Genomic DNA, 13,972 nt, shown 5'->3' on the forward strand with positions numbered 1-13,972 from the left:
AGAGTCATACCTAGCAGCCTGGATGATTCTCACAAAACTGGCACTTTACAAAAAAGAAACACATTTCCCACCATAATTCCTTTTGGATCACTAAGATTAGGATCTGTATTAATCTATTTCATAATTAATATTGTTTATTGATCAGATGTTGTCCATTTGACCATATGTTCAACTACAACGCAAAAATGGTCATTACCACATTTTTCGAAGTTTCAAAAAGTTAAATATTTTTTTTAACATTGCTCACCTGAGTTAAACAACAAACAAATATTTAAAATTTTAAAAATGATCTCATTGTTATTTTTATGTACACATATTTAGATAAAGAACCAAAAGCACACTATCAGATTAAGCCAAAATTACTAAAGCATACTTTTTATTTTTCGTAATATTTCCTAAATATTGGTGCATTATGGTAATGATAATCAGGTTTCGGAGATGAGAATGCATGTTTTGGTAATGAGTGTTTAATAGTTTGCCAATGAAAAACTGCCCTTTTAGAAAAAAAGGTGCTATCTAGAACCTAAAAGGGTTTTTTGGATGTCCCCCATAGGAGAACAATTTGAACAGGTAGAACCCATTCCACAGAGGGTTCTACAATGAACCCAAAAGGGTTCTAACTGAAATTAAAAAGGGTTTTCCTAAGAGGTCAGCCAAAGAACCATTTTGTAACCCTTTTTTTCTAAGATTGTGTACTGAGCACTATTAGAGATTCAGTAACCAAATGCATCATCAAACTGTGTCCTTTGTTAATCCCAAATTATTTGCATAACACAAAAAAATCACTGATCTTAATGCAATTGACGAAATACCCATAATTTTAGCCAAAGTATAAGCACTGTAATTATGTGCATGTATTTTCCAAAGTCAAAGTGGATTTAAGCATAAAAAAGTGACTTTATAGGTAATATTGGTGAGTTAGGACATGGATGTGTGGTTGTAAGGTATTTTAGATGTATTTCTAGATTGAATGGGATCCTATGGAAAAATGGCATAACATGATATGCCTACAGTATAAAGTATTTCAATATGTGGGATATGGACCAAAAACTGTCTTGGGATATCAAACAACATTATAGGTAAGTGCTAAACCAGGTACACATGTCAAAATGGGGGATGTCCTCCTTTAAGTGGCGGGTTGCTCTTTGCTGAAACAGATTGTGGCTTTAAGTTAATTAAATGGGGTTTATACACCCATATGTCTTGACAACTCCTCCTTAATCAAATAAAAGGATTAGTCCAAGTAAAAAAAATAACTTACCAGCACTGCACACCCGTTGACTATAAATTAGAATTAGTTTATTATCAATACCGAATTAAGGATCTCATTACTGAAATGGACTTAGAAATGTGGTAATGAGAAATTTGAATTTCGGTAATGAGACCCTTAACTCAATTTGCAAGTAATAGGAGACAACCATTATGAATCAGCAAACAATTGACCACATCACCAAAGACCATTCATGCCTCTATGTTGGTAAGTTGATGGTTCTTGATGATTTTCCCAATTTGAGCTTTTTTGTAATTTCAATAATGAGAAGGTCAAGTGTCATAAAGGGGGTGTTTGAGAATAAGATGTTCATTCTGAAGGCATATAAGTGGACATTAAATTAACTTGTGCTCATCCAAGGACTGCTCCTCTAGATGATACATAATGGGTGAAAACAACGTTACATTTTTTTGTTGAGTTTTTACAGCAACTTGAAAAAGCGTTCCTGCAATGTTTTTTGTAATTTAATGTAAACTTCAACTGGTATACCATATTTATGATTGATGAACAAACTACAGCAACATATTTTGCGTTTTATTTAAATAAGTTAGGTTTTTCTAAAGTAACATTTTATAAAATGACCTGAGAATTTGGGGTGAAAATGTACAAAATTCAGGTGAAAATGCTAAATGTATTTCAAATTAAACATGTGCCATAAACTAGGCATCTTAGTCTTCAGAATGATAGAAAACCATGATGCATCTGCAACAATCAACTAACTCAATTTGCTACTGCCATGGTAAAACTGGTTTCATGAGAAACCAATCAGCTTTCCATAGCCCCCCTACACACAAACGCACACACTCCCTAGAGTGCTCTGTCCAAGGTGCTGAAACAGCACAGGTAAGATACAGATTTCACGCAAACCTGTCACTCAATCATTTTAACTTTATTGCTATTTTTTTATAGAGACAAAACTAAAACGAAGGTGGCACAATTTCAACTGAGGGGGCTAAGCCCCCTTTTGACCCCTCATGGATCCGGGCTAGCAAGCAGAGCTGTTTTATCACAAATATCCTGTGCTTTTTCATTTGGTGCATAGGCGCATGCAGACAGAGCTTGGCTACACCGTAACCGCGATGCGGCCATGGCGCTCACATACGGAGCTCAGCCAGGACTGTTACCTTTGTAACTAAATGAAAACATTTTAACAATGTGATTTAACCATTTGAAGTTGGGAAAATAGATGGCAAAAATGTAGAATGGTGTTAAATGCCTCTAAACTGCTTGGGGAGAAATGATTCCACAGATTTAAATCATGTACTATTAGACCTACTGATTATAGCTACTCATTGACAGCCCACGAGCTACCTGACATGCAGATTTCTGCTCAGGTGGAACCCTTGGTAGGCTGATGGAAGGCTACTCAAAGTCAGAGTCTGCGCAGCGAAGCCTAATCAGACATGTCCATGGTCATCATGATTCTTACAGGCAAAGTGAAATGATGCAATGAATTTGGACCATCAGACATGAAACAACAATACAAATGTAACACAACAAAATAGATCAACATTTTTATTTTTCAGGTGCCTTTTCATTCCAAACATTGGTGGTGCAACCAGTGCTATCTAAATAAATTAACCAAAACAGTGCGTGCGGGAGCCAAGCAGAACTTTAGAGTAGTTAAAATCATTCATCTTGAGGCGACGGGTGTAGGGATGAAAATACAATCTGTTAATTGTAATATCATATATAAAATGAACATCGAGTATCTATTTGAATAGAGACTAGCTCAAAACATTGCTAATCATTGGAAAAAAGTTGGGTGCAAAAACATACATTTGCACCCAAAACATACGTTTGCACCCTATTTTGAAAGTGGGGGTGCAGCTGCTCCATTCCCTCCATTGTTCAGGCGTCTATGAACTTGAGCATAACAAGTTGCTCTATCACCCTGAAGACAGGCAGCGTTTTGTTGTGGTGGTGAAACAGTCAGAATCAACACACAGTTGCTCTGAGGCAGCTACCTTGTTAAGAGTTTGACATTGTAATGGTGCTTTATTCATCTCAGATGATGATTATTCTGAACAACACTGTCATCAATATGAGAAGACAGAGTTGTGTTCCATTGATTTTTACATTTAGTTTTGAAATATCTATACTGAACAAAAATATAAACGCAACATGGAACAATTTCAAAGATTTTACTGAGTTACAGTTCATAGAAGGGAATCAGTCAATTGAAATAAATAAATTAGGCCCTAATCTATGGATTTCACATGACTGGGCAGGGGTGCAGCCATGGGTGGGCATAGGTCCATCCACTTGGCAGCCAGTCCCACCCACTGGGAAGCCAGGCCCAGCCAATCAGAATAAGTTTTTCCCCACAAAGGGCTTTATTACAGAGAGAAATAGTTCACTTTCATAGCAGCCACTTTGTATTCCTTCTCGCATCTATGCTCTCTCCTCCTCTCACCTGTTCCCTTCGCTTGTGGACTTCAATGCACAACACATCAGCTGTATGTGACCAGGTGAAAATACTTTACAAGCCAAACCATATCATAACCGCTACACACAGCCTACATCGTTGTCACCATATTAGCTAAAGTAACATCATAGTCAACATAGCTGTTTACATTTGAGTGGTTAATTGCCAAGAAATGTCAGTTCCTCTTTGTATATTTACTTATAATTGACTGATATTATTTCCCCATGCAAATAGAAACCAACTAAGAAACAACCAGGCTAGTTCGTGCTAGTGGAATAGCGCCAGTAGTGGGCTGGCCTCGTGAATCTGCTTACTTCCAGGATCCACACAATTATGTTTATTGGAAATCTTACTGCCTTGCGGATTTAAAAAAAGGCTGTTGGTCAATAGGTGTAGTTTGCTGATTGGGGGAAAACAGAACTTGATTTTCAAATGAATGCTTATCCAGGAGGCTTGGTAGTAGTACAACTAGCTTAGACAATTCAGTGAAGATGTTGACCAACTTCAGTGGTGAAAGTTATCAGTACAAAACCATTGCATTCTCCAAAGTAGGATTAAAAGGATCATAATATAGGACTTTTTGTTTATATATAATTCTTCATTAATTAATGAATTTCCTTTTGTACAGTACATAGTCGACAACTATGTGGAAATATACCCCTGTTGTTTGGGTGTTTGTCCTGTGTGGTTCTTGAATCAACTGTGTTGTTGTTAGCTGTGAGTATGAAAGTATTAAGCTGCTTGCCCCTGGACAGACAAAGGATCTCAAAGGAAGGTTCTCTACAGCCAACTTCAGAGCAAAGTCACATAGCTAACCTTGTGAGGCAAGCTCTAATGTGGGAACGTTTGCAAGAGCAGAGCAGTGCTCCACTATTTCATTAGACCTAATGATTTCCATTAATTGTGCTTAAGGATTGCGAAATTACCTGCCGGAGAGCAGATTTCTCAATTTTCAACCTTTTCACAAATAGTGTTTGGAGGACCTAATTTCGACTGGTAGAACAGAACCAGACAGAATTCGTATGAGGGTCCTGTGATGGTAATCAAACATCAAATTAACCAAAAGTGTGAAATTCGAGCTAATTAAATATCATGTTATCTTTATCGATACTTCATTTAATCACAGCAATAATAATGTAATTTCAAACCTGGCAATAGTATAAAAATCAATTTGGATACTGTGTAAATGACTAATTTAATACTATATGACCAACTGAAAAGCTTATAATCACATTGAAAATGTAAGTTCCTAAACAATGACTCATGAGTCACGACCAATTTCCTTATCTTACAATATTAAAAGGAAGACATCATCATAGTCTCTACCACTACACACTGCCATACAGGTGTCTTCAGAAAGTATTCATACCTTTGACTTATTCCAAAATTTGTTGTGCTACAGCCTCAATAAAACATTTATTAAATAGATTGTTTTTGTCACCCATCTACACACAATACCCCATAATGACAAAGTGAAAAAATGATTGCAAATTTCTTGAAAATAAAATACTAAAATATCTCATTTACATAAGTATCCACACCTGTGAGTCAATACTTTGTATAAGTACCTATGGCAGCTACTACAGCTGTGAGTTTTTCTGGGTAAGTATCTAAGCACTTTCCACACCTGGATTGTGCAACATTTGTCTATTATTCTTTTAAAAATTCTTCAAGCTCTGTCAAATTGGTTGTTGATCATTGCTAGACAATTTTCAGATCATCAGCGTTTGTATGCGGTTTGTATGCGTGGAGGCCTGGAGATGCTGAACATGTTTATGTTTATTAACGGTCAATTACCGTGAGACCGGCAGTCGTTTGCATAACAGTAACCAGCAGTCAACATTTCATGACGGCCACAGCCCTAGTTCAAAGTTCCAAATATCTAATGCATGACATTGGCACATATTGTATTTCTTACCCCAACAGTATAGATTTCACAGCCAAATCCAGTGGTAGAAGTATATATTTTGCTGAACAGTGTAGAATTATCTATGACAAATCTGTCGTGGTCTCGTAATCCTAGGGAAATTATTCAGAGGGTTTACTTCTTTAGCCCCAGTCTGCCATTGTACATGAGCTAGGGAGGAAGGCAGATATTTTGTCATTTCTGGCAGCGTTCCAGGTGAGAACTGTCACGTTCCTGACCTTGTTTTCCTTTTGTATAGTTGTGTTTAGTGGGTCAGGACGTGAGCTGGGTGGGCAGTCTGTGTTGTTTGTTCTATGTTAAGTGTCAGTGTTAATTGACCTTGTATGGCTCTCAATCAGAGGCAGGTGTTTTACGTTTTCCTCTGATTGAGAACCATACATAGGTAGGTTGTTTCACATTGTTTGTTGTGGGTGGTTGTCTTCCGTGTCTGTATGTCTACCACACGGGACTGTTTTGTTTGTCGTTCGTGTATGTAGTCTGTTCCTGTTCGTGCGTTCTTCGTAGTTTGTAAGTTCTCAAGTCAGGTCTGTCTACATCGTTTATTTGTTTTGTAGTCTGTTATAGTGTTTTCGTGTTTTGTCTTATTTTTAATAAACTTCATTATGTCAGATAACAACGCTGCGCTTTGGTCCAATCCCTACTCCTCCTCTTCGGACGAAGAGGAGGAGAACAACCGTTACAAGAACGACTGGGTATTCTCAATAGACATCAATATACAGAGCAGAGGAGATTTTCCTGTGCGGTTTGCAGGTGGAAAAAGAAATGTAGTCTGGGTAAAAGGCCATTACTTTGGATCAAGCTCAGGACCCAACCAAAGCCTCTAAAGAGACAAATTACACAGACCAGTCACCCCCAACACATCAGTAAATTTTCCCCTCTTTGATTAATACAACAATTATCCCCTCCATTTTTGGCTCTGGTTTGCACAAGGTGACTTTAGTTGTCAATCCTGTTTATTCAGGGCTAAAATGCCATCATGGAAACATTATCCCCCTTCCCCACTTTGTCTGCTCACGTGGTTCCATATTTCCAAGTGAGTTTTTCTTCTAAATAAGCCCAGTTTGCACGTCACACATACTTTGAATCACACAGAAGCTAAATTGTAGACAGAAACACAAGTAAAAGCTTCCCCAGCTAAACCAGAAGTAGCACTACACATGATATTTATTGAGATGTAGGCCTTTATGATCCCCTACTGGACAATTTGAGCCTTATTGTTAATTTCCCTCTACTGTCAAGGCAACTGTAATATGCATGGAAAGTGGAGATTTCACAAACTGCAATAATGTAAACAAAACTAGAGTCACCTTGTCAGTTTGAGACACCATTCATTTGCAAGCAATTAAAAATAATTGTTTCACCCCACAGTTAGCCAATATGTTTTTTTTTTTACTGTTAACATCCACTCCTACACTCTTTTGCTAGCTACAGTAGAGCTGTGGTGTCAAACTGTCAACCACAAAAAAATGTAGCGATTACATTTAGCGATTGTGACGCACCTTCCATGCATATTCACTTTCCATGTGTACTGAAGAATAGGACTGAAAAACAACAACCTATTTGCTACTACAAAGGACGTATGATATAGCATACCCATTGCTGGAAATGGGAGAGGACTGTAGCACTTGACCTTAAGTTCCAGTGTTTACAACAACACACAAAATGGTGTAATTATTAGCAGACTGTCCACATTAATAAAGCATATGTGGTTTGTATTCCCAGTCCGCTTTACAGCATCTGCTTCTGTTCTGCCAAGTATGCAGGTCAGAGGGACACAGCCATTAAGAATTGCCTGCAGCATTTGTTGCTTCTATGCTGTGTAATGTGCCCCAGTAGGTGCAGTATGGTTGATTGTTTAGCTTCACTTCAACATCTTCAAAATATTGTGTGACTAGAGAAACAGACCAGGCATCTTTTCCTGCATCCGATGGAACTTTAGCCTTTACCAAGGTTTTAACAATGCGTTGTTCCTTGTGTATAATTTCCAGAAACACCACACAGAGAAAATGCTCTTGGCTAGTGGATGCCTCTACTTGTATGGACCTGAACCATGTACATGTACAGTACATTAATGGCTATATATTATGTACAATCAAATGTACGTTGTACATAGACCTATAATGGTGTACTGCGAGATTCTGGAAACTAGCATTAGCACAATCACTGGAAGTCTACAAGTACGGTAGCATACTCTAGTGTACCTGTAGACATCCAGTCATTGAGCTAACGCTAGTTAGCATTGGCTCTCGAATCTACCTCTAACTTCCTTCATACTGCACGTAGGGACATACAAATGGTATCCACGAGTTCATCGGACTCTTGGTAAGTAGAAAATGTATACTACTGGGTAAGTAGTAATTTCCAGATAATAGTGTTTGGGGGACCATTTTGGAATCTGGGAACATTTTGGAATCTGCTCTCTGAATTCATGGTCTTTGAATAAAGACGGTGATATCTGCATCTCTTCCTTGAACGTTTTTCCACCAATTTTCTCACTGGGTGAGATATTTCTGACGGAAATCCGTCTGTGTGGATTGCATCCATAACATTGGGTCTATGCTAGACTTCTCATAGCTGTGTGTCTTCGATCAGTGTTTGTCAGATCCACTGAGTTAAAGGTGGCCTGGAGTGTGCACCTGCAACCTGGCTGGAGAGATTGTTCTACAACGTCAATGTTCATCAACCCAGGCCCCTTTAAATCAGCATGGCCCCCGAGTTCTGTGTGACTCTGTGACTCGCTCTCTACAGGGGATTGGGCCGCAACTCATTTAGATGCATTCTTTCACATTTGTATAGATATCTGTTTGCCAACTCTCCTATAACACACCAGCTGAATAATGATATTGCTTGTTTTTTTACTCCTCTTAGCACATCAAGAGCTTCACGGTACTGCAGATAACACACTGTCTCTAAACTGAGATGAGAACTCAGTAGTTATCATGCGTCACCTAGGAAGTTGCAGGAAATTGGTACTTTTAACTCATCCCTTTGTCAGTTTATTGTGGAATATATTGTATGACAGAGACACTTTACGGTGTTATTATTACTGTGAAATGACTCCTGTAAGTACAGTGTAAAAAGTATTGTTCAAATCAGAATGGTAGATCGTGTATTTGATGATGCTCTCAGCTACACTTTCTGGCGTAGTCATTGGAAACAGAGATATCGTGAGTAAAACAACATCCTGTCTGGTGAAGCAATAAGGCCTTTATGTGCCTTGCTGTTGACGGCATAAACTGTCTGGCCAAGGTCTAGCTGTTTATTGAGGTCAGCGGTTTAACTTCAAATGGGCTCAACTGCTAGAGCAGAGCTCTCACAGGGATACAATACATTTCAAGACATTGATCCATGTCTTTGGTAGAACAGTCATAAATAAAAACTAAAAATCATAAAAATGTTAGAAAAGGGTCTGGGAAGAAATAGTGTTGAATTGAGGTAATGGCTGAAGGATGATATTGTTTGTGTTTATATTTGTTGTCCATGGTACTGTATTGACATTAGTAAAGAAGTGAGTCAAATGTTGACATTGAATATTAACTATTTAAAAAGCAGAAATCATAGTACTAGGCTTGTGGAAATGACTCACACCAGTAGATATTTCTACTTTCTATGATGATAGATTACTGGCTATTCATTAACATTTTGATGCCCTTTATCTTATAAAAGTGTAATTTAAAAGTTTAGTCAGACATTTAGCTGGCCTGAGTTGATGGCCACTCATTACATCTTGAAAGCTGTGAAAAGATATTCTGTGAAAGAGCTGGGTTCTTTGAAAAGCATATCATTTTCTAGGCATCACCTTTCAGCGAGCCAATATCAAAATCATATCTAAGTCAAAGTAGTTAATGTGAAAGCAGCTAACCTTGAATACATATCTGTCTTGGGAACTGATCATCCGAAGATGAGCTGGCAAATTGCTGTCTTAACCATAATAAAGTGCTCAGTTTATGTAACCGGTTTAGCACCAACTTCAGATAACCTTTACCCCCCAAAATTATCCAGTATCTAAATTGCAGTGACCCTGGTGTGAATTAGTGATGGGCATTCCGAGTCTTTTCGGTGAGACGGATCTTTTGGCTCCGTTCAACTAAAAGAGCCGTTAATGTGCCTCCCAAACAGCTCTTCATTCAATAGTGCTTAAAATTGACATATAACCATGAATAATGTTACATTCCTAATGTCAAACCTAAAATGAGTTCAAATACATTTTGCGGCAGGTAGCCTAACAGTTAAGACTGTTGGGCCAGTAACCAAAAGTCGCTGGTTTGAATACCCGATCTGGCAAGGTGGACAAATCCTCCATTCTGCCCTTGACCACGGCAGTTAACCCCCAACAACAACTGCTCCCCGGGCACCGATGACATCGATTAAGGCAGCCCCCTGCACCTTTCTGATTGAGGGGTTGGGTTAAATATGGAAGGCACATTTCGGTTGAATGCATTGAGTTGTACAACTGACTAGGTATCCACTTTCCCATTTTACCTGACGAAATGATTAGATTGCCTGCAAGAAAATAAGGATCTCTCCTCACTACTTATTGTTCATGCAGTGAGGAATTACCATCTTCAGAGTATGTTTTTATAACTTATGGTTGTCTCAAAAAACGGTAGTAGCAGTATGCAAAAAATTGCTCTTTTACCGAAGCGATTCGGTTCCCGACGTTCACCAAAAAGAGCAGGTCGTTCACAGACGACCATCACTAGTGTGAATGAATCTCACCACTCCCTCACAGTTCCACTCTATTCTCCATTCTGGTTGGATGATGAGTACGCTTGACTGAGATTTAGTCAAATGGTAGTCGTAGATAGAGTATATGTGCCACCTCAACCCTAACCGTTTTCATTTCCTCCCGCTCTCAGCTCATTATAAACCACTCCACTGTCATTTATATCCTCTTCCTGTCACCTGAAAGTGTGACAAAATATGCTGGATCTTCCTTTACATTATGGATGACACTGTTAGACTTGAATCATATTCCCTCAATCACAGGTTCATGAATTGACAGTTTAAACAGTGTGATCCCTCTGCATGACATATTGTAGAGAGCCTGATATCATGCATCATAGTTTTCTTCTCTCAAGTATGACAGTTGCATATTGGCTATCAGTCTTCACCTTGTGTCCTCCCACCCCATCACACAACAATATCATACAATTCCACATTTTCAAATACAGATATTCCACGCTGCATCTTTACTACATGAATCCTCTTGCCAAATGCAGTAAACATCCCCAGGTTGTAATCTCGATGTTGTGGTCTGAACCTTGGGAGCAACAATAACAGTTCTTTAACGTCAAAATGGCAAAGCACATTGTATTTTCTGCTGCTTTAATGTAGCTTTGCGACATACAGTACAATGGATATACACAACCAATAACTGTAATGTCAACAAGAGTAATGGTGTTATTAAATGCTTATAAATATATAAAGAGATGTTTGCCTTTGATTTATTTCATTAATTGTGTTGACCGACTCCATACGTCTTCACATTATATGTAGCGGACGTAAAAGGACGGTTTCAGAGATGGTTTCAGGGTCCTTAAGGAGTCCTCAGTGTAAAGCTAGTTCTGAATACTTAAGAGAGCAGAGTAAATATTGGTTTGTAGGAACAGTCGTACTTTATTGACACACAAAAGCTTAATTTCCCATGCATTATGTAGTGAGGGAAGGAATGAGAGCATTGCACCGTAAGTCTGCCTTGCGCTCAGTCCGGTCAGTGACCCCAGAGACCTGTTACTGCCGACAGAACCATGCAGCAGACAGTCATAGCCCGCTGGCTGTGTTTGCGGTTGGCTCTTAACTCATGTGAAATTGATGCGAAGTGGACATTGATCCGTGTTGAAATGGGACGCCAGAAACAAATGGCAAAATCATTTCTTATCCTATGCAACACACCCGTCTGTGTCCCCAGTGCCGTGTCCCGAGCGAGTACGGCAGCTCAGACATGCTTATTGAAGGTGCGTACCACGGAGTGAAGGGTCCCCAAATAAGTGCTCTCCACTGGGCTTCATGGGGCTAAGGTAAGCTAAGCATGGAGGTGAAGGGGGTTAGCTGTGTGCACTCACTGGTCGGATTCTCGCTCCCCTCAAGGGATCTCTGGCATGAGCAGAGATGTTCAGCCCTGTCACTCCTTCAAGCAGGCACCTTTGGTCCCACATGGCAGACTGGTCTCATAGTCTAGACATAACATTGTAAATTTAAATCCGGGAAACTCAAATTAGTATGATATGTTAGGTATGGTTACATAAGTAACATTGTATCTTAAAGGCAAAATCGAAAGAAGGGTGGTTGGTCGGGGTGGATGGGTAGGCGCATAACGTGAACATCTAGCAACCCAAAGGTTGTGTGTTCGAATCTCATCACATACAACTTTAGTTTTTTAGCTAATTAGCAACTACTTAGTATGTTAGCTAACCATTCCCCTAACTCTAACCTTTCAAATTAACTCCTAACTTTAACCCCTAGCCTAGCTAACATTATCCAGCTAGTTAACATTAATGTTAGCCGCCTAGCCACCCAGCTAACGTTAGCCACAACAAATTGGAATTCGTACATTTCACACTTTCTGCAAACATATCATACGAAATGGATGATGGACATCCACAAATTAAAACTTACCATACGAAATGTAACATATCATACCACATGGAGTGTCTCTGATTTACATACAGAATAATACAAAATGCTCTGAGACCACGTTGCACATGGACAAGCAAACAGCTGTAGAGACGAACATATAGCTCACATTCCTTTTTTTTGTCCTCATTTGACCTGAGATGTTTTACTTTTATGCCATAAAACTCCCTGAAAAGAGTGATATCATGTGTATGGATTTGACATTGCTATATTTTATCTGTTCACTATTGACCAATGATCCAATAAACCATGTTCTGTCATCCATATTCCTATCCAGTACCCTGTAAGATTCCAAGAACAGGTATATTTTCTTGATCGTTTGTCCATTGTAGTGTACACTTATCTGAAATGTGGCGTTGCTGAAAAGAGCCAGGCCATTGTGTTTACGCTCACATGGGGAGGAGGACGTCATGCAAGAGTCCACAACAACTGGAGTCTTACGACAACACATCACGCCCCTGCCAACATGTACTGTAGAGCGCTGTGTAGAAGCATTAACAGAGGCTATCACTGTGTATGGCCGAGCTCTCCGACAGAGCCTCCATTGCCCGAGAGCAATGATGCGGCTTGCTTGAATGTGAGAGTTTGTGATGAGCCCTGTATCAGCAGGCAGTAGATGATAATCTCGCCGAGTCGACACTGAAAAGGATAATCAACCCGCTTATGGCTATCATGAGGACAACGTAACGGGAAGGGGAGGCAGAGCCTCTTTAATTATTAACATGCTGGCTTTGGTCTCCTCTGTGTGGGCAGCATTAACCTGCTGCTGGGCCATTCACAGATGGAGAGGCAGAGTGGGGGACTGCCATGCCCCTAATGGCCTCTGCAGAGTGGCAGCTAGCACTCAGGCCACAGAGAAAACCCATTTTCATGATCATTATTACAGCAGTACCTTCCAGATGTAAATGCTACATTCAAGCAGGGAGAGATTTGTCCATCTGTAAACTGGACATTGCATCTCCCCTCTCGTTACAAGAGCACGACTCTTTGTTTTTCGAAGACGTTCAAAAGTAGGAGGATCTGGCTATCCCGTTTTCTCATTTGATGCCTCTATTACTGCATTTTGTAGCACTCCTCACATAGGTCTTATTGAATACAGTTGTGGACCAAGAATATTCACATTAAAAAAAAACAAAGACCAAACCTCTGAGGTAAATGAATAAATAACCTAGCTGAAAAGTTGAAGAATATATTGCCTATGATTGTATCTTCTCCAAATATCTCTACGTCCTACTATCAATGTTGGAGTGTGGCATATTTTGCTATTGTGTGGAAACTTAACAATATGATTTATCACTTCTGTTTGCTACATGGTGTGTGCTTGCTTGGTCTGTGAAGAAGGCAGATTGTTCAATTGAACAGAGTGTCTCAAGAAAATAGCAGATGCTGAGAAAAATAATTGAGTTGCTTTTGCCAGTTGCACTGCAATGACCTGGTATTGTTACAACACGGCATACACTTCTGAATAGGTTATATTTACTGACAACTTTATATTCAAAGGATACTGTTTTGTCATATGAGGAAACACCACCTCTGATAGAGCACTCATGGCTGGCTGAATAGAGGTTCCTCTTGTACAGTTGACACAACACAAAGGTCTAATATAATTAAACACCATGGAGGGCTTTTATAATCAAGTGAGAGCATGAAAAGGCAAAACAACTGTTTCCATTTATGCGTTTCTTTAATATAAGTGATTTTGAAAATAACA

Source organism: Salvelinus namaycush, chromosome 41, assembly GCF_016432855.1.
Source record: "Salvelinus namaycush isolate Seneca chromosome 41, SaNama_1.0, whole genome shotgun sequence".
In the NCBI taxonomy this organism is placed as follows: Eukaryota; Metazoa; Chordata; class Actinopteri; order Salmoniformes; family Salmonidae; genus Salvelinus; species Salvelinus namaycush.